Here is a 27,257-nt window from a genome sequence, read left to right on the forward strand (position 1 = left end):
ATGTATTGGGCGGCCGTGATGGTACACTCCGGGTACATAGATACAGCCCTAAGTGGGGTGAATATGCTGTGGACAATAGAGGAGGTGCCCCTACAGAGCTGGAGCCCGGCGGCAGGCGCCTCCATTGTCTCCCATAGTTCTCCCCCTGAGACGGGTGATTTCAGCAGGTGTGAGAACATGCGCGTGTGCCGTAGGTCACAAGAAACGGGAAGAGAGGTGTTTGCAAAGAAAATATATGGAATGTGATAGGCTCCATTCTAGGCACCCTTGCTATAGTGGGGTGGGTGAAGACAGAGGTAAAAATGTGTAGAATAAATCCCTAGAACAAGGGTAGGCATGCTCTTCACCTTTAGGGGGGAAATCCAGTTGCAATATATTAAAAAACCCACGTCGCAGGGTTTTTCCCACAGCTGCAGGGTTTTGCTATTCAATTAGGGGAATGTAAATGTGATGCGGTGATTTCTATAGAAATCACCGCATCTTTTTTCTCGTACCTCCAGAGCAAGTCTGATTTTTTCTAAAATCGTTAAAATCTTAGGAAAAATCAGCGAGATTTGCTCTGGGACCCCTGCGGCACTCTCCCTGAAGACTAATTAAGCAATTGGAAGTTTCCAATGAGCTTAATTAGTCCTTAATTACTCACCTTCTGAAGTGGTGTCTCCTGCATCCAGCGTCGAGAGCTGGTTCTTCTGCAGCAGGGTGAGTATGTGAGTGTGTGTGAGTGTTTGTAAGTGTGTATGAGTGTGTGTATGTGTGCATGAGCGTGTGTATGAGTGACCCCCGGTGTGTGTGACGCCCCCGTCGCTTGAGTGTATACACCCCTGTAGCTGGCGCTTGGAGACCTACATCTCCCAGTCACCTTTGCGCCTCACAGCAGCCCCCAAGACTCCCAGCAGACCCCTCCCCAGTGACAAGATGGAGGGGAGGCCACTGGGAGCTGTGGAGACCATAGGACAGGTGAGTATTTTTTTTTATTATTATTATTTTTACACACTGCAGGGTTTCCAGAGCTGAAAACTCTGCAACCACATTTTTTTATTGGATATCGCGGGTATCGGGAGCGCAATTACCCACAGTAATCCAATATTGGGTGCTAGGCTTTTTACCTTGCGCCCAATTGAATCTCCCCCTTAGTATGTCTCGTTTCCTTAAAGCAGAAGGTGCTTACCGGTACTAGGTTGCCTCTAGGACTTCGACACATTGTAGAACGGTCTTTTTCTGAAACTGACTCTAGCTTTAGATATATAGGGAAGAGGGTAATAGCCGGAAACATAGTAAATGCATTGAAAAATTCACAAACAATGTAAAGTGTACTGAAAAAGCTGGGAATCATATAACATATATTGAAAAAGCAGGAAACCATAGTAAATGTATGAAAAAGCTGCAAACCATAGTAAATTAGTTGAAAAAGCCAGAAATCATATTAAACGCATTGAAAAAGCCGAAAACCATGTAAAGTGTATAGAAAAAGCCGGAACTCATAGTCAATAGCTTTATAATGGTTTCTGGCTTTTTCAATACACTTTACCTGGTTTCCAGCTTTTTCAATACACTTTACATGATTTCTGTTTTTTTCAATGCATTTACTATGTTTCCGGCTTTTACCCACACCCGATATATGGGGACACTACCGTCATGTAATACTGTACCATAATATGAAATCTAGGCACTCACAAAGCCAGGAGTCTGTACAGAACTCGAGCAACCTCTAAAATATAGTCACCATTCACTCACATGTCTAAGCTGACAAGCAAATGTTAGTGATTCAAAGAGTAGTGAAAGTCCATAGTTAAGGTCAAGGCATGTGGGAATCCAGAGATCCAAAGGGAAGTCAAAGTGTTAATTAATGGTCAGGGCAGGCAGCAATCTAAAGAAAAGTTTGTCTCAAAGCACGGCTCAACACCAGAATCATAACAGCAGAAGAATTGAGCTGTCTAAACCACAGGTTCTCAAACTCGGTCCTCAGGACCCCAAATAGTGCATGTTTTGTAGGTCTCCTCACAGGATAACAAGTGAGATATTAGCTCCACCTGTGGATCTTTTAAAGTGTGTCAGTGAGTAATGAATACACCTGTGCTCCTGCTAGGTGACCTGGAAAACGTGATCTGTGTGGGGTCCTGAGGACCGAGTTTGAGGACCACTGCTTTAAACTATAAAGAACAGCGAGACAACCAACTTGACTATGCTGTGATGTAATATATGTGACAAGTTGTTTTAATACAATTAAACTACGCTCATGCAATACTTTTGTTGATACTGTGTATTATTTAATAAAGTGGACTCCTCTGATGAGTTAGTCCTACAAACACTTCTGCATTGTGTATATCTGGGCATTCACATCCCCCACCCAGGCAATTAACTACAATCATACCATACTGGATATGCCCAATCTCGTCTGATCTTGGAAGCTATGCAGTAATGTGCCTGGCCAGTACCTAGATGGGAGACCACTTGGGAATACCAGGTGCTGTAGGTTATTAATATTGGAGGTGGATTGGGACGGTTTGGCAACACAGCAGAGAGTTAATTCAGTATCATAATTATGGTTTCTATAATCATTTAGGGATTATCATATTCCAGATATTAGTTATCATTGGACATACGACCAGGTTATTAGGGTATTTAAACAAAAAGTATGGTGGTCGCTCAGCGACCGACCAGGGTGATGGTCGCGATGGTCAAGACCTAAGGTTGGGTCTCGGCAACCGCAAGCCCCAGGGAGCTTCCTGCTCTGATCGAGCAGGAAACTCTCCACTGACATCACTGCTGATGTCAGTGGGGCCGCCCACAAAACGGCAAGCGTTCCATCAGGAACGCCTCTGTTTGTGTAGCCACCCTCCCGCCACGCCTACAAAACGGGCCGAGCTGTCGATCAACATCGACAGCCGGACCTTTTGTAGTGAGCTCCGGAGTGAGAGAGTTTGTCTCTCACTCCGGGGCTTGTGCACGCGCAGTGCGGCCGCTGCGCGTGCACAGGTCCAAAACATCGACCCGGTTGCAAGCGCACAGCGCTTGCGACTGGGTCTGAATGAGGTCCTGTGTGTGTAAGGGGCATACTTCCCTATCCTCCCGCATCCTTATTCAGTGCAGGATACACCCTGAATGGCAGCAGATATGCCCACAGGTGGAGTTAGACATGCCCTTTGAGCAGAGCATTACACATCCCATTAACAGCGCGCCGCGTTTCACATTCTACTACCAACTACAATCAACCTGAAATTAGTTTTCAAAAGTAGGCAAGTATGTTTCTAGGAGGCATCCATAGCAACCCAGCAGCTGGGCAAGGAAGTGGAGGATCACAGTGGAATGTGTTTGTGCTCCTAACTCATTGCAAGTGGACTCAATTAACATGGAAAGCCTGTACATCCAAGGCCAGGATATTTCTTTTGGACTGCACCCTTTTCAATCTACATGACAGAATAATTTTATATGAGGAATTTAAGAATCAAAGATGATATTCAGTCAGTAGTTTGTGAAGCAGTTGTTTGAAGAGAAAATTATTTATCACTCAAATTATTGATCACTCAAAGAGGTAAATTTACTAAAGTGAGAGTTTTTTTTAAGTCAGTTTTAAAAGTGATGTTGCCCATAGCAACTAATCAGATTCTTGCTATTATCTTCTAGAAGGTGCTAGTTAAATGTTAAGTAGAATCTGATTGTTTGCTATGGGCAACCTCACTTCTAAAACTCTTCACTTTAGTAAATTTACCCCAAAGTCTGAAAACAAATATTTGCTATCCAGAGCCAGAAGGGCAACTTGAGCCAGAAAAAAAAATATTGTTTGTGGACTTTGTGTGGACAAATAAATACATCAAGGAAAAAAACAATGGTACACTTGGGGCCTCATTTATCATCGAGTTTTATCATTCACGAGTGATAAAACTTGTTGCGTATGATAATTGGTGCTCCAGCCATCAGCTACCAACTGTCATCTTTCAAACAGATGACAGTTGGGAGCTGATTGGCTGGAGCACCATTTATCATACGCAACAAGTTTTATCACTCGTTGTGAATGATAAAACTCATTGATAAATAGGTCCCTGAGTCTGATGATCTTGGCAGAAAATTGTACTTTATTTACAGCACATAAGAGAGGTGCATGTCTGTGTTGTGTAGCTGAGACTATTTTAATGAGCATAAACTTGGAGAGGAGAGTGTTGTGCATTGGTACACTAAAAAGTAGGTGTTTAGTAAGTTTGGAATGTGAACCACACATGAGGAGGAAAAAAAGTTTTTTTTATGACTTATGAGTAGTTTAACCAGTATTTTTTTTTGGATGGGAAGGGTCTTTCCCAAGGAAAAAATTACACCCATTTAGTATTATTAACTTTTAATTATAAGGCACCACAAAAGTGTAAACAGCGCCATACTAGGTATACATAGTGAACAGGGTATCAGGGTATAAATACAACATGCACTGGCCCATCATAGCATAAGTTCATAGCAAAAATATCAAACAACACACCACAGACTGGGTAGGATATGTTGCAGGGGCAGGGATAGGGCAACTCACTAAAGCTAGCAAGAGCATACATAAGTGAGTCTGTTAATTGCCCAGTGTCTTGTACTATATGGCCAAGCAAACAAAGTCAGAGTCACTGAATGGGAGAAGGAGACAAGGGAGCAGAGCGCAGCACTGGTGACAGGGCAAGTGTGGTTCAAAGGATGGGCGGGCTGGTAGGGCTATTGCCCAGGGCACTGCAACATGGGGTCACAGCCGCAGTCACCCCGCCAGCGCCATCTGTTAGAGGTATGCTCTGTGCTGCCTCTGTTACTGTTGGGCACTAGGAGTCTGCTCTATTGCCGCCGGCACTCACTATTATGTTGTGTATGTACTGTATGTATTTTGGACTTTTTTCTTTCAAAGAGGGAAGTCAAAACGCACATCTATATATGGTGAACAGATAACCATGACAGGTGCATGGTGTGCACTAATGAGACAGAGGGGGTCATTCAGAGCCGCTTGCGAGCGAAGGTCGCTCGCAAGCGGGTTGATGTTGGGCGAATGTGCATGCGCACGATGGAGGGAGCTCCGTCGTGCGCATGCGCGAGACCCGGCGAGCGACGAGAAATACGTCGCTCGGGGTCTCGCACTAAAGGGGGCGTGCTGTCATTGGTGACTGACAGCACGCCCCCTTTGGTGGGCATGCCGGGGGCGTGGCTGCCAGACGGAGGCGTTCCCATGGGAACGCCTACCGTCTGGGTCCGGCCCCACTGACATCACTAGTGATGTCAGTGGGAGTGATTTTGGCTCTGATAGAGCCAAAATCACTCCAGGGCTTGCGGTCACCGAGACCCTACCGCAGGGTCTCGTCGCAAGCCCGATGGTCGCGATGGTCTTGACCATCGCGACCATCATCATGGACGCTCGCTATAGCTGTGGGTGGTAACCCACAGCTATGCGAGCGTCCATGAGGGCGCCCCACAAACAGGTAGGAGGGCCCTGATTCAGAGCGAGCGCTCTGGTCAGAGCGTTCAGCTCTGAATCAGGCCCAGATATCACTGGTAATGACCTACTACTGTTTGATGTGATCCTGCTTTATAGCATTATGAAGTGGGCATCCGAAACTACTAACAATTGCTAGCAATCTGCTTATGCGTGGTCTGGATGCACTAATGCCAGAGACTTGCACCTGGCAGATCTTCCTCCTACTAAACTTGCACACAGACTAACATAATTGAAAAGCTGTACATAGAAATTTGAAGGAAAGACATGCTTGCATGGAGACCTTTTAGTTTAGTAAACAATGTTACACACTGAGCAATGGCTGGCTTTCTTTTGCTAGTAGTATATTTCAGTTATTAGATAACTAAAAATGACTAAGTTTATTGGAACTTGCCATAAAAGATGCATTTATTTTGTTTAAACAAACTGTGCATATTAATGAGCTACTGACAGTGTAGGACTGGAGCATAAAGGGCCAACCGGGGGAATGCAGTGATTGGGTCCCATGCGTAAGTCCACCACAGTAGCTTGACTAACTATTAGGCAAATTTTCTTGTAGTTTCTATAGAAGCAAACCAAGAACCGATTTATTAGTGGTCCTGCTCGACCGAGTAACTGACCCTCTAATAGTGTAACAATGTAGAATTCATTGCACAGTCTGGAAAATTACACCTAGAGGAGAGGGTGGGGTCCTCAGGCAGTGGGGCCCACCAGGGATTTCCCCTGTATCCCTGTGGGCCAGTCCAAGCCTTGCTGCAGAGCAAGAACGTTCACATCATTTATCATATGTAGGCAAACAAAGTTGATTTAGGAAGAAGTGCGCAGCAAATATTGTATTATGACTGAAAGAAATGTGTGCCCCATTATTGTAAGAAATGAGTATTTACTAGTCATCCCCAAACAATAAGTCAACAAGACAAACCTACAAAGTACATTTCAGACATACAGTACTTAGGGCCTCATTCAGAGCCGCTCGTTACCAGCAGTACGCTCGTTGCGTTCCGATGTTGACTAACCGCGCATGCGTCGGTGTTACACTGCGCATGTGCGTACGGCAGATTGCGAGCTTATTTTGTCTCGTTCGTCAAATAGCGTACAGGAAGTGACATATCAAATGTGATTGACAGAACAGGGCGTTTTTGGGTGTTGACGGGGGAGGAGATGGAAAAACGCAGGCGTGGCGAGGCGTTTTTTGGGCGTACATACATTAACAAATGTGAACGTCAAATGTGTTCGTACCAACTCATACGTCACTGGATGATCCTCTTTCCCTTCAAAATGCTCGCACAGCTTAGGGGCTGGATAACTCGAGCACAGTGGCGATGGCCTTTTCCTCCGTCCCGGCACTCCACGATGTAGCATCGATTAATCACGGCTTGTCAGAAAATCAATTAGTGTTTGATTGAAAACCGGCTTGGTATGTGTTTGGGAAGCAGTTTTTTGGGATAGCACAAAACCGAACGCAGGTGGAAATCATAGCTGCTAATGTCTGGATTACACAATCAATTAGCGTACATTTGTGGGGGTGTATTTTGGCCGCAATGTGTTGTTTTTGGACTATTGTAACAATAATGTCATCATGTTTAGGTTTGGTGCCTCATTTTGTGTTTGCAAGGTGATTTTCCTCCTTAGGTAATGTTTTAAACGTTCCTTAACGAGCCCTTTTTTTCCAATGTGTAAATTTTGTGGTTGAACGTTGTTGGCTTGTGGGCCCGGATTAAATGTAACCCATTTTTACAATAATGTCAGAATACAAAGTCGTACATTTGATGTAAATTTATTGGTATCCCCCAAAAAATAAATGCACATATTTAACCAAAACATTTTTGGCAGTGTTCATTCCACAATATTGATTAATTGTGCAAACAATAAATTTTTGGTAAACGTAAATGCAAAAAATAAAATCAATTCACAAGAAAGGAGAGGGAGGTTTTGGCCAGAAAGGAATATGAGGCAAGCACAGAAGGAGTGTGGGAAAAGTAGCCAATGTTGTCACCGTTTTTTCGGCCGTTTGGCTGGGGGAGGGAGGGCGCCAGACCGGGTCCGGGATGTCATCGGGCTGGCCTGTCCAGAGGCAGATGTTGTGGCCTCTGGACTAGGCACAGGGCTAGGCACATTTGGAGGATTGGCTGATGTTGTGCCAGAGGTGGAGGATCCTGATGTTCCGGCAGGAAGGGAGGTCGGCTCCACCATGTGCTGGTGAACGAGCTGCTCCAGGGCAGTGGCGATGCGGATGTTGGCCCTGGTATTTTCCGCCAGGGCCTGACCAATGGTCACGTTGGCCGCAGCATTTTGCTCCAGGGCCTCAGCCACCCGTACCAGACTGGCGTCCATCCTCTGCAGAATCTCCGTATGGAAATCCGATTTAAAATTGAGTTCTGTGAGGAGGGACACTGCCTGCGAGGGGGATTGCCCTGGACTGGCTTCTGCAGGGTCCTCAGCCGGATGTACTGGTTCCTCCCCTGCAGAGCCAGCAGAAATTCTGTGGCCAAGGCTCCCCTCTGGAGCAGACTCATCCGCCTGTGTCTCTGTTGGAAAAATGAGAAAAGACTCACATTAGAATCTACATATTGGCACAATAACATTTCAGAGTTGGTGACATCACAATATTTACCTGGGACAACATGAGGAGCCGCAAAGTCTGGCATGTCCGTATCCATGTTGGACATGCCAAACACCTCCACAGGCTGCACACACCCCTGTGCCAGCTCTTCTAAATCAGTCAACTCCAATGACACAGGGGTGGGACCCCCACCTGTCCCCCTTGCATGCCTAGCCCTATCCGCCAGTTTTTGCTTCAGGCGATATTTGAAGTCGGCCCATCTGTGGGATGAAATTGGAACCATTATCCTTTTGTTTAAAATGTGTTTTGGTTTTAGGGGGGGCAAGTGTTTACTTACCGCCGTTTGACATCCCGGGCTAGACGGACATAATCACCCACCCTATTGACATCCACGGCTACCTCTTCCCACATTCTCCACTTCTGGCTTGCACTCATATTACTGTCTGCCTGTGACAGGATGTCCACACACTTCTGAATCAAAACCACCATCTCCTTTCTTGTGAATTGTGGCTGCCTTTTCTATTTGGCAGGTTTGCCCGGAATACTGGGCCCAGCAGCCTCTTCCATGTCATCCTCCTCACCTATTTGTGTAAATTTGGAGAATTGTCAACTTCACAACTTGCACAATATTATGTTTCTAATTAATCATTGAGTCAAAATGCCTGAAATACTTAACGCCAGACTGTTGTCCATTGTTTCCCTGGTCTGTAGCCATGTCTGAGCTCCAAACAAGAAGTACACCAGAATGTTTGGTTTGGCTCGTGACGTATTTATACATGCAACCTTATTTTTCGGCCGCATCATTGATTGTGCGTTCCTATGTTCCCTCCTTAATTTGTGCGGGAAACTAAACACTATTTATGGCTTGGGGCATCTCGAATCGAGGTGGCGTTTTTTGAATGTTGGAGGTTACGTTTGTTGGAGTTGATTGTTGGCTGGTGTAGGAGTTTTCGATTTTGGAAGTATTTTTTTTGGATATATTCGTTTTTTTAGTTCCGTTCGCTTTTTATCGTTTCTAATTTTTTTGGCTGTTTCCAGTTGTGGTAAGTTTTGGGAAGTCAAACTTTGGTTCAATTTGTGTCTCCTTCTGTTTAAGATTTTTCAAATTTTTTTTGGGCGTCATTTAATCTCTCTTAGGTTTTATTTTGGCTCTGCCCCAAAGACCTTTTGATCCGGATTCTTATATATTATCTCTTGGTAAGTTCATTTGTTAAATTGTTTTGTAAATGTTCTTGTTTGTCTTTACGCAACTTTGGTTGGCCTTACACATGTAACCTTTGATTTTCTCAATCCGAAGTTTTTATTTTATTTTTTGGTTTTTAGGTGCGTTTTTATAACTTGTATTTGCAAACTAATTAGCGCATTTTTACTACTTACTATTGTGACTTGTATTTGCGAACTAATTAGCGCATTTTTACTACTTACTATTGTGACTTGTATTTGCGAACTAATTAGCGCTTTGTGAAATGCTTATTCATCCCTTAAAATTGTTAGTGTTTTCTCGGTAGCATTTGTTGCTTACATTTGGCCTCAATTTGACGTAGTGTGCGCAACGTTGTTTTGCTCTTTGCCCAAATGTGTGTGTCTCCCCTTTTATGTTTTGTCTTGCTTAAATTGTTGAAACAGAAATGGCCAGCATAAAATGATGTATATTTATGTTGTGATTATTTCCAGTTTCCACATATCATGACAATACCCTGGCATGTAAGCATCAATGGATGGTATCTTCAAGCTAAGTAAAAATTTTTATTTTTGGGGGGGTTAAAAAGCCTGACATTCAAATCTTGCCATTTCAGGTTGATATGGGTCGGATTGTTCTGGCCCTGCTCCCGGAAGCCGCCCAACCTCAATCTCGTCCCAGGCATAGGCATCGTAGGCGTGCAAGGCCCCAGATATTTCGAACACGTGTCACCCTTTTTGGAATGCCCGATGATGAGGTTTTAAGATGCTACCCTCTTCCTCCCAAAACCATCATAGACACTCTCTCATTAATAGAGAGTGATCTTGAGCGGCAAATTGACAGTCCTACAGCAATACCACCACTTACGCAAATTATGGCGGTGTTACATTTCTGTGCCTCAGGATCGTTCCAAACAACGGTGGGAATAGTGGCGGGCATATCACAATCCTCCTTTTCCCGGATCCTGAGGGCAGTGATGGAGGCACTTTTCAAGCACCTCCATCATTTTATTCAAATGCCTTTGGATATGGGTGCCCTTAGTGTGGCCAAGGCCAATTTTTACCAAATAGCTGGCTTCCCACACATCATAGGGGTTGTGGATGGTACTCACATACCACTTCAGCCTCCAGCACGGCTGTCAGTATGTGGGGAGGCCATACGCGATGATGTGGTGGCCAGATTTTTTAGGTAATTATTGACAAAACAACAGTGTTTATACCTAATGTGGTAGGGTTTGTTTAAGAACATCTAATTATTTATTTTTATTTTCTCCATCTTCTGTTTTTTCACATAATCTTTGGCACTCCAACGATGACTACTTCCTGCTACCCTTAAAAAACCTGTATGTGGACATTTTGGGGATATATTATGGAACCCATATTGCAAAGCCATATTTGTGGAATCATGTTGGCATGGTCCTTCGTCAACCAGTTCTTGATTTGTTGTTTTTTTATTTGGTTTTGTTGGTATGTGTTGTATTTGTGATTATCACTGTGTGTTTTTTTTGTGAGTGACCACTTTGATTTTTCAGTTATGTTGTGAATAAATGTTTTGAGAGTGAAATGTTGTACCTTTTTTGGAGCGTAACAAGCAAGTGTAACCAGGTTCACACACGTTACATTTGACTAAGGGGTAATCCAGTACTGACGCCAGTTGAGCTAAAATGTAATATGTTTTCAGGGTCCAAACCAACACCCAAAGGAATCCTGTACAATCATTTGGCTTTGTAAGATTGGCCTAAGCAGCTTGCACCCCAACTAGGAACCTGTAAAATGTAGTAATATCTAATTGTGACTACACCAAAAAAGGGAAATGAGATTGTTACTGTTAGGTGTTTCTTGTGGCTGTTTTACATAAAAATACAACACACAATCTTAGTGTCAAAAATTGGTAATCCTTGCAGGAACAGTCTACTTATGTCAGGGTAAAAAATCTGTGATTTCGAAAAAACGAATGAGCCAGAACGTTACTTAGAAAATAACACTTTATTTATAAAATGGGCAAAAAAAAAAAAAACTAATCCCTAAGGAGGACCGACATATGGTCAAGGACCACCAGCACACCGATTATATTGTGGCGCATCCGGGCCACACAGGCGGATAATTCTGCCCAATGCCTCTGTTCCTCTGTGGGTGAGAAAAGTGTGGGGATTAATACAACAATACTGAAACCACATTAAAAAACAAGCCAAAACCAAAACCCCCAAAAAATTTAAAAAAAACAAAAAAACATAATTACACCATTAAAACACATCAAACAAAAATGGTGTAGGCCAAAAATACAAGGGCAATGTACAAATTCTGACAGGTGTGATATGTGTATGTTGAAATCAGCAGTAACAGGTAAAGGCAATCGGCAAAATACACAAAAGTGTAGCCAAAAACCCCCAAAAAAGGAACCACACATGATTACATACAAACAGTTTGTGTCGATAAAAAATCACAAAGAAAAACATACCGGAAGATACAACGCCAGCTCCGGAAGGCCCTCCATCGTCCTCCTCGGAGGTGCCTCCATTCCCCAAAGATCGGGGTGGGGTAATTACCGACTCCGAGGAGGGGGTAATTCTAAGAGGGGTGGTTGGAGGAGAGGGGGAATTGGGACGGAGGGGAAGGAGCCCCGAAATTTCTGCCTGAGGGTCTTGGAAGGCTGGGGAGGAGTGGGGAATAGGGGAATTAGTGGTAGTGGAGTGTTGGCTGGGGGTTGGGGAGAGTGGCCGTGAGCTCTGTCTGGCCGGACGATGACGGCGTAGTCTTCGCTGGGCCCCTAAAAGATGTGAAACAAATTGTGGTTAGTTTCAACACAAATCCGCGAAAAACAACATTTTCGAATCCCCCCCCAAAAAAACGAACCATGCAGATATGAGTACAATGAATAAATATGAAATACAGGGAAAACATGGCCATGCAGATATGAGTACAATGAATAAATATGAAATACAGGGAAAACATGGCCATGCAGATATGAGTACAATGAATAAATATGAAATACAGGGAAAACATGGCCATGCAGATATGAGTACAATGAATAAATATGAAATACAGGGAAAACATGGCCATGCAGATATGAGTACAATGAATAAATATGAAATACAGGGAAAACATGCACACGCAGTTAAGGCCACAAAGACAAACATGAAAACCACAGTCCATAAAACTTACTTTCGGTGATCTGCATGCGAAAGCATGTCAGCAAGCGGGGCGTCCGCCGTTGCAGGTCCGACCACCTGCGCTCCAGCTGCCCGATCTGGCGGCGTGAGCCGAAGGAGCGCAGACGGGCCCGTACCTCCGCATATGCGGAACGCTTTTCGCGGTTGGTGATGGGTGGAGGCTGGCTGGTGATCCGCCTATCCATGACCTCCGTTAGCACCAGCAGCTCGCGCCTGGTGAATGCGGAGGCTCTCATGATGGCAATGGTGTTTTTAATAAAAATCATTTTTAATAAAGTGCCCCAAAAAATTTTGATTGGCTAATGTATTTGGGTAATTAACAGGACCAATTCTATTGGTTAGTGTATGAGTCATGTGTTCGACAGGGCCAGAAATCTCTTGAGACTTATGATAGGCTTGATGCAGTGACATACGTAAGCAAATTTAAATAAAGAAATGAACTCCGAGAAATATGCGGGTAGAAAAACAAATAGAACAATTATTTAATTGGGGCTAACATGTATTTTGACAATTAAAAGCGAATGTGTAAGCCGTACGTATTCTGCGGGTAAACACAAACACGGACATGAATAAAGTTTATTGCATTGTGTTAAAAAAAAAAAAAAAAAAACAATTAAGCTAATTGATATATTGATTGGCATGATACGATTGAGGGAGGTAGGCAGAATAAACGAGCAGTTAATCGAAATCTGACAGTCCAACTTCCGGGTAGTACTAGTGCGTGCGTTCCCTTCAAGCCACTTCGGGGATGTACGCTCGCTATTTGGCACGCTCGTTAGTTAGAGGAGGGGTCGCTTGAGTTTGGGGAGGATGTTTGGCTGCGTTCGAAAATACGAGCGAGTGCTTGAATTTAAATATTTTTTTACGTACGCCGAACGTACGAACGGCCACTTGCGTCCGGCTCTGAATCAGGGCCTTACTCCTTTGTGTGCGATACAGTGGAATGCGTTTCATATCACATGAACGTTATCCATTTCCCACGCTAATTAATTTCTAACATTTATAAATCTTAACCTAAATATAAAAAAAATGTATGTGTTTTTTATTCACACACATAAGACTGTATATATCACTCTCATATTGGTGTAGATATTGACTGATGGTATTTCTCTTTTGTAAGTTACACCTACTTATAATAATATGAAGGACCAGAGTGACATAGGGCCTTATTCAAAGGTGCACACCATTTGAACGCAAAGCTGATGTTCACATTGTTGAGAGATCATTTGCAAGTGCGAATGTGCAAAAAATTCTGAAAATCCCTACGACGCATGCATTACACAGAGCGCACGCACAATACGATTGGGACAGATGGCATGAGAGATGGGGCAGTAAAGTGATGGGCGTTCCTGGGGGAATGTGTATGGATGCCCGGTGGACCCTAATCTCCCCCCATGGGTGCCTAACGCTATTCTCCCCATCCCCGCTAAGCCTCATAGCCACAAACTTCAGAATGCCGGCAGTCGGGATGCCGACGACGGTATCCTCATCCTGTTCGGGATAGCAATGTCGGCATCTTCATCCTCTTCGGGATTCCAGCGTCGGTATATCAACGTCCGGCATCCCGTCCGCTGGCATCGTGACTACATCCCTTTCCTGGGTGGTGACTGGAAGGTTGCCTGAAGCGAACGCAAAAAAAAAAGTCTGTCTCATGGGCGTGTTATGGTACTGCAGCAGGTGTTTCAGTAAAAGTGGTTGCATTCTGAGATGCAGAGCCACAGGCACCAAGGCCATGGTCAGACAGAGAAACTGCACCTGCCATACAGCCAGTGCAGATGTCAATGGTGCACGTGATGGTGTGCCAATGGTGGAGTGTCATGAATCACCGGCAGTGTTACAATGTGCAGAGATGCTGAAAGTGGGCATTTCAGGGCTTGCTTATTGAGACCCAGGAGGGATGTAGTCCGGAATCCGATGGTCTAAATCCTGACCGCCGGCTTCCAGACGCTGTAATCCCGGCGTGGTACTAATGACAAGCATCGAAAACTCGCCGCCTGTCATTAACCAGACACCGAAAGACCGACGCCCGGCATACCGAACGAAGGTAAGCCGGGTTCCGGGCAGCTTCGGGCGGAGGGTTAGGTTAGGCACCCCCCTGGGAGGGTTAGGCTAGGGGAAGGGGGGGTTAGGGCTAGGCACCCTCGGGGAGATATTAGGGTTAGGCACCCCCCTGGGAGACTTAGGTTTAGGCAGTGGGGAAGGGGGGTTAGGTTTAGGCACTTACAGGTGGGATTAGGGTTAGGCACTTGGGGGGAGGTTAGGGTTAGGCACTCCTAAGGGAGGGTTAGGGTAGGGAATTAGGTTAGCGATACTTACCTTAGGACGATCAGGATTTTCACCCTTGCCGGGCAGCCGCTGTCGGGCTTTGTAATACTTACCACACCCACTCAGGATATTGCACCAGGGAAAGGCTGATACTAGTATTTGCATATTATCGCAGCCACAACTCAGCCAACAGACGCAACAGTGTCTACCTCTCCTGAGCCTTGCTGCTGCATTTGATGGTGTTGAACACTCTCTACTCATACAAATGTTACATTGTCTAGGTCTTCAGGACACCGGGCTTCATTCAGAGGCGGCCGTACGGTCTACGACCGCACGGCCGCCTCGATGTTTGTCCAGGGCGCATGCGCACGAGGGAGCCGGCTCCTTCGTGCGCATGCGTGAGACCCGCTACGACCGACAGCGCCGGTCGTAGCGGGTCTCTTTCCAAAGGGGGCGAGCTGTCAATGTTGATTGACAGCTCGCCCCCTTTGGAAGGCGGGCCGGGGGGGTGGCAGCCCAAACGGAGGCGTTCCCATGGGAACGCCTGCCGTTTGGGGGAGGCCCCACTGACATCACTAGTGATGTCAGTGGAGAGCTTCTGGCTCTGACAGAGCCAGAAGCTCTCCGGGGCTTACGACAAGTGAGACCCTACCCTAGGGTCTCGTCGTAAGCCCCGATGGTCGCGATGGTCTATGACCATCGCGACCATCACCCTAGCCATCGTTAGAGCTGTGGGTGTAAACCCACAGCCTAACGACCGAAACAGAGGCGGCCGGTCAGGATGCAAGCGGCCGCCCAGTTTCTGAGCGACCGCTTGCATCCTCCGACAGCCTCTGAATGAGGGCCACAGTCCTATACTAATTTTCACTGCAAAACTTTCTTCTACTACTGCTCTGCTCTGTCAGTCCCTACATTGGTTGTCTCTATTTTACAAATACAATACTCTACTACAATACAAGGCCATAAAAAAATGGCCCCAACATATAGTGGCATATTCAAGCGAGGTTTTCCTGCAGGTGCAGGATTTTTGCTATTCAATTAGGTGCATATTTTTTCTTTTTTTGTGCTCTGGGAGTGTTTTTTTCTCACACCTCCTGAGCAAGTGTGATTTTTTTCTGAAATCGTTAATTTTATGCAAAATCAGCAGGACTTGCTCTGGGACCCCGGTGGCACCCCCCGGAAGCTGGGTCTTCTGCAGCAGGGTGAGTATGTCAGTGTGTGTGGTGTGAGTGTTTGTAAGTGTGTATGAGTAAGTGCGTGTGTGTGTGTATCATACCCCTTTTACACCGGAGCTAAAACCTGGGTTTTTGAAGGGTTAACCCGGGCAGCTCCCTGGTGTAAAAGGGCAGAGGGTTGGATCGCCGGGTCGAGTGACCTGGCAATCCAACCCAGGTAACTAGCAGGGTTTAACACGGGTGTAGCCCGTGAAACCCTGCTATGGGAACAGCGCACTCCGGGTCACGATGACCTGGAGTGCGCTACTAGCTGGCCGATTGGTCCGGCTTCAGTGGCGCTTGGAGATGACGTCATCTCCAAGCGTCCACTTTCACTCCGCAAAAGCCGGGTCTATGCAGACCCGACTGCGATGTGAGCGGCGCTGACTCGGGAATATCCCGAGTCAGCGCCGGCAAAATTCCGGGTCTGATCCGGATAGGAACTTTGGGCCTGATTCAGAGCCGTTCGCTATTTGCGGTTGTTCGTTCAAAAACAAGGGGTGGCTATTCAAATGATCCGTTCGCAAATTGCAGTCTGTTCCCACCTCTAAGTCTGAACGAGCGAGCAAAACATACGCTCGTTTATTTGATAAAAACGCCCCCTGGCCACACGCACCATACGTCATGTCCGCTATTTATTAGATTAATCGAGTACATCGTACAGCGTATGAACTGCTCGCTATTCTTGTGGTTGGTGTTTTCAACCGCTATTTTGCGAGCAGTTCTGAGTTTAAAAAAACCAAGTGACGTGGTCAATGACGCTGCTTTGTTAATTATGCACTCCCTTAAAACGCCCGTTTTGACCTTTAAGCACGCCTGCGTTCGGATCTCCACTCCCCGTTTTCAAGCACCTTCCCCTGTTACCACCCACATACGCCTCATTCTGTCACTCAAAATAGCAGGCCCTCGCTATATTGCGTACCAACGATTTTCGGCCGCACTGACTGGTTCGCGCATGCGTACTAAAAACCGTACGCATGCGCAGATGTGCGAACATCGCTCGGAACGAGCGTACTGCCGCTAGCGAGTGGCTCTGAATGAGGGCCCTTGTTCCAACTCCGGGTCAGACCCGGAATTTAAGTGGAAAAGGGGTATCAGGGATGTGCGCTGGACCATTTTTGCTGGATTTGGATTTGGTTCTAATTCGTCGTCCGGCTTTGGATTTGTATTTGCCAAACTGCGGTGACTGGATTTGGGTTTGGATTTTTTTTTTAAAATTGACAGAAAAAGCTAAAATCACATAAATTGTTTTTTTTTTCTCTTCCTACAGTATTATTAACCTCGATAACATTAATTTCCAGTCAATTTAGCCCACCTCATAGCTTATAGTATTGTTTTCACCAATATTGGCCAAAGGTTGCAGTGAGCTGACTGGTTACTAAGTGACAAAGCAGCGGCACAGCAACACAGACACCACAGTTTAAAGCACATCTATGAAACATTACCACACAGCAGTGGCAGAAATGAAAAGTAGTGCACCCACCCAGCGGGGTACGGCCAGCAGAATCACAGTACTTGTATACACAGGTGGCTACGGCCCAAGGAGTCACAGTGCACAATCTTATTCATATTACACCACAAATAGGGCCTGATTCAGACCTGGTCGTAAGCGCTGAGTGCTCGCAACCGGGTCGATGTTTGCCCACTCCGTCGTGCGCATGCGCGAGTCCTGGCTAGCTCTGGGTGCTCCGTCGCTCCGGGTTTCGCACCAAAGGGGACGAGCTGTCGATGGTGAGTGACAGCTCGCCCCGTTTGGTGGGTGGGCCAGGGGGGTGGCCGGCCAAATGGAGGCGTTCCCAGCGGAACGCTTCCCATTTTGGGGCGGCCCCACTGACATCACCAGTGATGTCAGTGGGAGAGCTTCTGGCTCTGTTAGAGCCGAAACTCTCTGGGGCTTGCGGCCACGAGACCCTACCACAAGGGTCTTGTCGCAAGACCATCGCGACCATCATCATGGCCACTCGCTATAGCTGTGGGTGGTCACCCACAGCTATGTGAGCGGCCAGGAGGCCGCTCCTAAAAAAAACCTGCGCCCGCCCTGATTCAGAGCGAGTGCCCCTGATTCAGAGGCGCTCGCTGTTTGCGAGCACTCGCTCTGAATCAGGGCGGGCCATCGGGCTTGCGAGGAGACCCTGCAGTAGGGTCTCAGCTCTCACAAGCCCGAGAGGACTTCCTGATCTAATAGAGCAGGAAGTCCACTACTGACATCACGAGTAATATCAGTAGGGCAGCCCACAAACACCAGGCGTTCATAAGGGAATGCCTACGTTTGTGCAGCCACCCCCCCTCCCTGCCTACAAAACGGGGCAAGCTGTCAATCAACATCGACAGCCGCCCCGTCTTGTAGCGAGACCCGTTGCGACGGAGCTGCCGTCGCAGTACGGGTCTCGTGCATGTGCATGCTGGAGGCGGCACATGCATAGTCAGGGACCATTGACCCGCTTGCGAGCGCTGTACGCTTGCGAGTGGTTCTGAATCAGGCCCCTAGTGCCCTTGATTCACATTACACCATAAAGTACTGTCAATTATTTATGTTACGACACAGTAGTGCTCCTTTTACACAATGCCCACAGTAGTGACCCTTTTACACAATGCCCAAAGTAGTGACCCTTTTACACAATACCCAAAGTAGTGACCCTTTTACACAATGCCCAAAGTAGTGACCCTTTTACACAATGCCCACAGTAGTGACCCTTTTACACAATGCCCACAGTAGTGACCCTTTTACACAATGCCCACAGTAGTGACCCTTATACACAAAGCCCACAGTAGTAATGCCCCTTATCAGGGCCATCTCTTTCATTGGGCTTGTTGGGCAGTTGCCCAAGGGCCCGAAGCTTGTAGGGGCCCACCAACCCGCCCCCCTGCAGCCCAGCCAGTTGGTAAATTTGTGATATTTTTATAAGCCAGCCGCCGATGCACTGTATTCTGATCTAACCTCCCCCACTCCATCCTTCCCGGTGATGAGTATTCATCTCAGTCCCAGTTTCACTTCATCTGCCAGCTTCAGACAGAGTCTTTCTGCATGTGTGGTAGGTCTGATGGGCATGCAGGAGAGTTTAATTTTATTGACCATTTACATTTTCTTCCCGTGAATGGATGGGTAGGGGCCCCAGTGCATTGCTTTGCCCAGGGCCCACACTGCTGTTAAGACAACCCTGCCCCTTATACAATGCCCACAGTAGTAGTGCCACTTATACAATGCCCACAGCAATAGTGTCCTTTACACAATGCCCCCAGCAGTGGTGTCCCTTACACAATGCCCTTAGTAGTGGTGCCCCCTATGCAGTCCCCTTAGTAGTAGGGCCCCCTATGCAGTGTCCCCAGTAGTAGTGCCCCCAGTAGTATGTCCCCAATAGCAGTGCCCCCAGTAGTAAGCCCCCCAGTAGCTGTGCCCCCACTAGTAGTATGCCCCCCAGTAGTATGCCCCCATTAGCAGTGCCCCCAGTAGTATGCCCTCATTAGCAGTGCCCCCAGTAGTATGCCCCCATTAGTAGTATGCCCCCCATTAGTAGTGCCCCCAGTAGTATGCCCCCAGTAGCAGTGCCCCCAGTAGCAGTGCTGCCCCCAGTAGTATGCCCCCAGCAGCACCCCCTTACACACACACACACACACATATAAATTTTTTTTAAAAAACTTACCTGAATCCCGCTCCGGCTGCTGTCCATTCTGCTCTGTCACCTGCTAAGGAGGGAGCCGGAAGATGGAGCTTATGAATGAGCTCCACCCGGCTCCCTCCGTGCAGCAGCAAATGAGAGTCTGTGTGACTCTCATTGGCTGCTATAACAAACACACAATTGCCGCAGGCGGCTGTGTGTTTGTTTCTGTGTAGGGCAGACCGCTATCACTGCGGTCTGCCCTACACTAATGGGGCCCTGACATCGGATTCTCTTGCGAGAATCCGAAATCAGGAGGCTGCTGTTTGGCCTCGGAGGTCCGAGTCAGACGGGAACACCCGAACAGGGTTCGAGTAGACTCTGATCCCCAATGTTTGGAGCGGTTCGGATTCCACAGAATCCGAACCGCTCATCTCTAGTGTGTATAAGTGTTGTGTGTGTGACTCCTGGTGTGTGTGGCCCCCACAGTGTCTATGTGCCCCCCGGAATGGGCGGAGAACTACATCTCCCAGCAGCCCTTGCCCCTCTCACCTGCCCCTTGAGCCTCCTATCTAGTGAGAAGATAGAGGGGAAAGCCACCAGGAGCCATGGAGACCACCGGAGACCACTGGGCAGGTGTCACAGTTGGTGTTAGTGAGTTACCTGTCTCAGGTGATGAACTGGAATCACTGGAGGCCAGCTGGACTGGAACCATGGGGAACATGAATAGCTCTTTCAATATAGGAATTGGGTAGCAGTGAGAACTGCCTTTGGTGATGAGTGACTGGAACTGGAAACTAGCAACGTTGGAGTGAGACCAGAAGGAACTTGGAGGGACCGGACTGGGATCGGCAGGTAGGCTGACTGAGCTGGTCGGGGTACCAGTAGATGAGTTTGCAGATGGATGGTAGCACGGAAGCTACTTGGTGCAGCTAATGAGCCGTGAGAAGAGTGGACTTGGAGGAACCGGACTGGGACCGGCAGGAAGGCTGATTGAGCTGGTCGGGTTTCTAGTAGATGGGCTTGCAGATGGATGGTAGCGTGGAAGCTACTTGTTGTGGCTTGGGAAGCTGTGGGTAGACTTTGGTAGCTGGGTGGCTACGTGGAGTGGCTGGATAGCCGTGAGTAGACGCTGGTAGCTGGTAGCTACGTGGAGCGGCTGTATAGCCGTGGGTAGACGCTGGTAGCTGGGTGGCTACGTGAAGTGGCTGAATAGCCGTGGGTAGATGCTGGTAGCTGGGTGGCTACGTGGAGCGGCTGGATAGCCGTGGGTGGACGCTGATAGCTGGGTGGCTACGTGGAGCAGCTGGATAGCCGTGGGTAGACGCTGGTAGCTGGGTGGCTACGAGGAGCGGCTGGATAGCCGTGGGTAGACGCTGGTAGCTGGGTGGCTACGTGGAGCGGCTGGATAGCCGTGGGTGGACGCTGGTAGCTGGGTGGCTACGTGGAGTGGCCAGATAGCCGTGAGTAGATGCTGGTAGCTGGGTGGCTACGTGGAGCGGCTGGATAACTGTAGGTAGACACTGGTAGCTGGGTGGCTACGTGGAGCGGCTGGATAGCCGTGGGTAGACGCTGGTAGCTGGGTAGCTACATGGAGCGGCTGGATAGCTGTGGGTAGACGCTGGTAGCTGGGTGGCTACGTGGAGCGGCTGGATAGCCGTGGGTATACGCTTGTCACGGCCAGGGTATTTCAGCATGGTGCTAGACGGGTGTTACCTGTGAGGTCGTTGTGGCGCGGGCTGTCTGGTGGCGGAGCTGGTGTCTGGCGGGGGGCTTATGCTACGCGCGTTGTTGTACGGCCCTGTTGTCACTCTGCGCTGGTGAGGCCTGGCGGCGTCTCCGTTCCGTTTGGCATGGGCGCCGCCATCTTGCCTTCTGGCCATGTGATGCGGCTGGCCAATCCTGGTGAGTCACATGTTCCCTCCGGCCAGTAACAGCACGGCATGGGGTATTTAGGAAGGGTCAGTGCCTTCCTTCTTTGCCAGTGCAATGTGTATCTCAGCCTAGCTGAGAGGGAGTTCTCTGTGCTTTCCTGTTCCTGTGAATTCACTGTCTGCCAGTCTGCCTGTCAGCTCCTAGCTCCCACTGGACTACCCCGCTTCCTCCATCACCCTTGCCCATACCTGAGTGCCTGAGCCTGCTGACATCCTGCGCTTCAGTTCACTACCTGTATACCTGGCTTGTTTATTTTCAGTTCACTACCTGCATACCTGGTTTGATTATTTTCAGTTTCACTACCTGCACACCTGGACAGCTCTAATTGTTTCTACTTGGACATTAACCCTTTTACTCCTGCCACAGAACTCTTGTGCACATTTATATATTCCTGGACTTTTATTTACTGCCATTATATGTCTACTCAAGCGCTTATTAAAAATTCTAGTTTTATTTTCAAATCTGCTTCTGTGATCGCTCCTGCTACCACCCCGGGTCCACAAACAACCCAGAACATCACAACGCTGGTAGCTGGGTGGCTACGTGGAGCGGCTGGATAGCCGTGGGTAGACGCTGGTAGCTTGGTGGCTACGTGGAGCGGCTGGATAGCCGTGGGAGAAGCTGGTAGCGTGGAAGCTACTTGGAGCGACTTGGGAGCCGTAGGTGAGAAATGGTAGCGTGGAAGCTACTTGGAGCGACTTGGGAGCCGTAGGTGAGAGATGGTAGCATGGAAGCTACTTGGTGCGGCCTGGGAGCCGTGGGTGAGAGATGGTAGCATGGAAGCTACTTGGTGCGGCCTGGGAGCCGTGTGGAGAAGCTGGTAGCGTGGAAGCTACTTGGAGCGGCCTGAAAGCCGTAGGTGAGAGGCTGGTAGCGTGGATAGCTGAACGCAGCAGGCTTACGGATAGCTCTGGTCTAGGCACCAGCAGGAGCCTGGGACATACTGGTACTCAGAGGTACAGCTATAGCACAAGTTGTACACCACGGAACATAACGAGATGTTCAAGCACTGAGTGCTATTAGAGGAGGATCTATATACCTAGAGTCTGTCAGCGATTGGTGGATACAGACAGGTGGTCTGGCAGTGGCATTCTGAGTGGAGCAAGGCACAACATGCAGAGGGAGTAATCATCTCTGCAGCCCTTGAGAATCAGGACCACACCTGTGATTCCAATTAAGACTAGCAATGCTCACAGACAGAGCAGGGTCCAAGTGATTAATCAGTTTGGGAAGGAGAGCAGTCTGCACATACAGAGATGTCACAGCCAGCATGATTCAGCCAGAGCAGATGTCCCAGGAGAATTACAAAACACAGATCCATGGAGCAGCTGGCAGAGGTAAGTCACAAAAGGTAAAAACTAGCCAGGATTGTGACAGTACCCCCTCTTTATGGGTGGACTCTGAACACCCAAATAAATACATAGGAGATCATGAAAAAATGAGACACCCAGGAAACTGAAAAACTTTCTTCCAAACATGACATTACAGGAGCTTCAAACATAGGGACACCATCACTCTAGAAACATCTCTTTAGACATCTTCTTAATTCTTACATTATTTGGGATACCAGGAGTGGAAAATCTTCAAAGGGGATGGTTCAAGACCTTCGTCGATTCTTCTTTCTGCTGCGAGAACGTTTTGTGCCAATCAACGGACATGGGATCTCTGGTAACTCCTGTGGAAATACATGACTGGAAAGGACAGGGTCAAATGGCAGATGGTTTTCAGGGAATGGAGAATTATCATATGCAGGATCGAGTTCAGACTTCGAGTCAGTATCTAAAGGTAAAATCGAAGGTTTAGTAGGACTTGAACATTGATAGGACTCCTGGGAGGAACTAAGCGAAATATAACCAATTTTGATGGTGTTTTGGGAGGTACCGCAGTATGAAGAGGACAAGGAGGTGGGCGCACATCTCATGTACAGGGATGCCGATTCTATAGTGCCACTCTCCTTGGATGCTTCGAATTCAGCATGTTGGCCCTTGAAAACTTGACCTTGTTCGGATTTCAGGGAAGTGGAGGACTCAGCAGAGGATGATTCCTTATTATAACCGACAGACTGCTTGGAGCGATTTTTAGAACTGAGAATTTCACTAGAATTGCGTTTGACAGGTTTAAGACCAAATTCTTTAATAACAGCTTCACTGAAAGTCCTTATTTTTAGAAGCACAGGATCTTTAGACTCGATGAAAGGATTGGCCCAGTCCAATGCCTTACCTCTAAAGGAAGAGAGAAGGTACTTAGTAAAGTTGGTAGGAGTGATACCACAAGCTGGATCTGCTTCCATGATTGCAGCATATTGCTCCAGTAATGCAAAGTATTGCGATAAGTCCCCATCAAAATATATGCATCCTGGAGTATCCGATGAAGTTTGTGTGTTCGAGGATTGTGGAGCACATTCAGGTGCAGAGCTGGAAGAGACTTGAGGATGCTCCAATTGATGAGGAGTCAAAACAACTGAAGTTGACAGCTGTTCGGTACTTGGACTAACTAAAGGAACTGGAAGGAGTCCTGAGCAGCCAGAGACAGCAGCTTCAACAATCGAGGCTGAGAACAGACTACAGAAACTGTCATCCTCTGGAACGATATTAGCAGGAGACGTTGAACAGGAACCATGATCAGATTTTGTAGTACAAGACACTTCTCCCTGATAACTGGAACTTGAAACCCCTTCCTGAGGCATGAGACTCCCTCCTGGGGTGCGCGACTTGAGACCCCCTCCTTGGGTGTGAGACTTGAGACCCTTTCCTGGGGTGCGAGACTTGAGACCCCCTCCTTGGGTGCGAGACTTGAGACCCCCTCCTGGGGTGCGAGACTGGAGACCCCCTCCTGGGGTGCGAGACTTGAAACCCCCTCCTGGGGTACGAGACTTGAGATCCCCTTCTGGAATGAGGCACTTGAATTCCCCTCCTGGGGAATAGCACTAGAAACCCCATCCTGGGGTATGAGACTTGAGACCCCCTCCTGGGGTGCGAGACTTAAGACCCCCTCCTGGGGTGTGAGACTTGAAACCCCCTCCTGTGGTGCGAGACTTGAAACCCCCTCCTGGGGCACGAGACTTGAGACCCCTTCCTGGGGTGTGAGACTTGAGATCCCTTCCTTTGGTGCGAGACTTGAGACCCCTTCCAGGGGTGCGAGACTTGAGACCCCCTCCTGGGGCACAATTCTTGTAACCCTCTCCTGGGGTGAGAGACTTAAGGTCCCCTCCTGGAGTACAGAACTTGACACTCCGTGTTGGAGTATGGGACCCAAAATCCCCTTCTGGGGAAGCTGACTCGACTTTTCCTTTTGGGGTATGGAACATAAACCCCCCTTTTGGGATGCGAGGACAGAGACTTCCTCCTGGTTGTGAGTGACTCAAAACCCCTTCTTGGGTTACGAGACTTGAGGACCCTCCTGGGGTTGAGAACTGGAGTCCCCTACCGGAACAGGCAGAATCCGGGCTGGGACCGGAACAGGCAAAATCCGGGACGGGACCGGAACAGGCATTCAGAAGTTGACACATTGTTATACTGCTGGAATTGCAAAAGGGGACAGCCTTTGATAAAGTGGTCAGAAGCTCCACAATAGCGACAGAGATGTAAATCTTTACGCCGCTGGCGTTCAGCCACAGAGAGCTTGGAGCGCGGGTAACTTTGATGTCTCACTTTACTTGGCATGGAAGAATGTTTGGTTCTTAGAGATTCCAACACAGAGTTTTTAGTTGAGACAGAGGTAGCTCTAAGAAATTCAGGAATGATCTGAAAGATTTTGCTGAGTAGAGCCTGTAGCTGTTCCAGCAGTTGTTGGAAAGTTGTTAGCGGTTCAGGTAAGATTTGGGTATCATCTAGCCGGTTAGTCAGAATTTGCAGAAGCTGTAGTACTTGATGCTGTACCGCCACCTGTGAATCCAAACGAGTGATTAGGTTATGGAAAGCACTTGATCCAGGATTAGGTGCTTGATCCGCCACCATCGTTAGGCTTGAACATACTGTCACAGTTGGTGTTAGTGAGTTACCTGTCTCAGGTGATGAACTGGAATCACTGGAGGCCGGCTGGACTGGAACCATGGGGAACATGAATAGCTCTTTTAATATAGGAATTGGGTAGCAGTGAGAACTGCCTTTGGTGATGAGTGACTGGAACTGGAAACTAGCAACGTTGGAGTGAGACCAGAAGGAACTTGGAGGGACCGGACTGGGATCGGCATGTAGGCTGACTGAGCTGGTCGGGGTACCAGTAGATGATCTTGCAGATGGATGGTAGCATGGAAGCTATTTGGTGCAGCTAATGAGCCGTGAGGTGAGTGGACTTGGAGGAACCGGACTGGGACTGGCAGGAAGGCTGACTGAGCTGGTCGGGTTTCTAGTAGATGGGCTTGCAGATGGATGGTAGCATGGAAGCTACTTGTTGTGGCTTGGGAAGCCGTGGGTAGACGCTGGAAGCTGGGTGGCTATGTGGAGCAGCTGGATAGCCGTGGGTCGACGCTTGTACCTGGGTGGCTACGTGGAGCGGCTGGATAGCCGTGGGTAGACGCTGGTAGCTGGGTGGCTACGTGGAGCAGCTGGATAGCCGTGGGTGGACGCTGGTAGCTGGGTGGCTACGTGGAGTGGCCGGATAGCCGTGAGTAGACGCTGGTAGCTGGGTGGCTACGTGGAGTGGCTGGATAGCCATGGGTAGACGCTGGTAGCTGGGTAGCTACGTGGAGTGGCTGGATAGCCGTGGGTAGATGCTGGTAGCTGGGTGGCTACGTGGAGCGGCTGGATAGCCGTGGGTGGATGCTGGTAGCTGGGTGGCTACGTGGAGCGGCTGGATAGCAGTGGGTAGACGCTGGTAGCTGGATGGCTACGTGGAGCGGCTGGATAGCAGTGGGTAGACGCTGGTAGCTGGGTGGCTACGTGGAGTGGCTGGATAGCCGTGGGTGGACGCTGGTAGCTGGGTGGCTACGTGGAGCGGCTGGATAACCGTGGGTGGACGCTGGTAGCTGGGTGGCTACGTGGAGCGGCTGGATAACCGTGGGTAGATGCTGGTAGCTGGGTGGCTACGTGGAGCTGCTGGATAGCTGTGGGTAGACGCTGGTATCTGGGTAGCTACGTGGAGCGGCTGGATAGCCGTGGGTAGACGCTGGTAGCTGGGTGGCTACGTGGAGCAGCTGGATAGCCGTGGGTAGACGCTGGTAGCTGGGTGGCTACGTGGAGCGGCTGGATAACCGTGGGTAGATGCTGGTAGCGTGGAAGCTACTTGGAGCGGCTTGGGAGCCGTAGGTGAGAGATGGTAGCGTGGAAGCTACTTGGTGCGGCCTGGGAGCCGTGGGTGAGAGATGGTAGCATGGAAGCTACTTGGTGCGGCCTGGGAGCCGTGTGGAGAAGCTGGTAGCGTGGAAGCTACTTGGAGCGGCCTGTGAGCCGTAGGTGAGAGGCTGGTAGCGTGGATAGCTGAACGCAGCAGGCTTACGGATAGCACTGGTCTAGGCACCAGCAGGAGCCTGGGACATACTGGTACTCAGAGGTACAGCTATAGCACAAGTTGTACACCATGGAACGTAACGAGATGTTCAAGCACTGAGTGCTATTAGAGGAGGATCTATATACCTAGAGTCTGGCAGCGATTGGTGGATACAGACAGGTGGTCTGGCAGTGGCATTCTGAGTGGAGCAAGGCACAACATGCAGAGGTAGTAATCATCTCTGCAGCCCTTGAGAATCAGGACCACACCTGTGATTCCAATTAAGACTAGCTATGCTCACAGACAGAGCAGGGTCCAGGTGATTAATCAGTTTGGGAAGGAGAGCAGTCTGCACACACAGAGATGTCACAGCCAGCATGATTCAGCCAGAGCAGATGTCCCAGGAGAATTACAAAACACAGATCCATGGAGCAGCTGGCAGAGGTAAGTCACAAAAGGTAA

General features: G+C 48.4%; 1 pseudogene; it reads left to right on the forward strand.

Annotated features, from left to right (window-relative positions):
- The first annotated feature begins 2,357 nt into the window (after positions 1-2,357).
- LOC148523756 (5S ribosomal RNA) lies at positions 2,358-2,476 on the forward strand (annotated as a pseudogene).
- The last annotated feature ends 24,781 nt before the right edge of the window (positions 2,477-27,257 follow it).

This window comes from Taudactylus pleione, unplaced genomic scaffold, assembly GCF_031769625.1.
Source record: "Taudactylus pleione unplaced genomic scaffold, aTauple2 ptg000128l, whole genome shotgun sequence".
Taxonomy (NCBI): domain Eukaryota; kingdom Metazoa; phylum Chordata; class Amphibia; order Anura; family Myobatrachidae; genus Taudactylus; species Taudactylus pleione.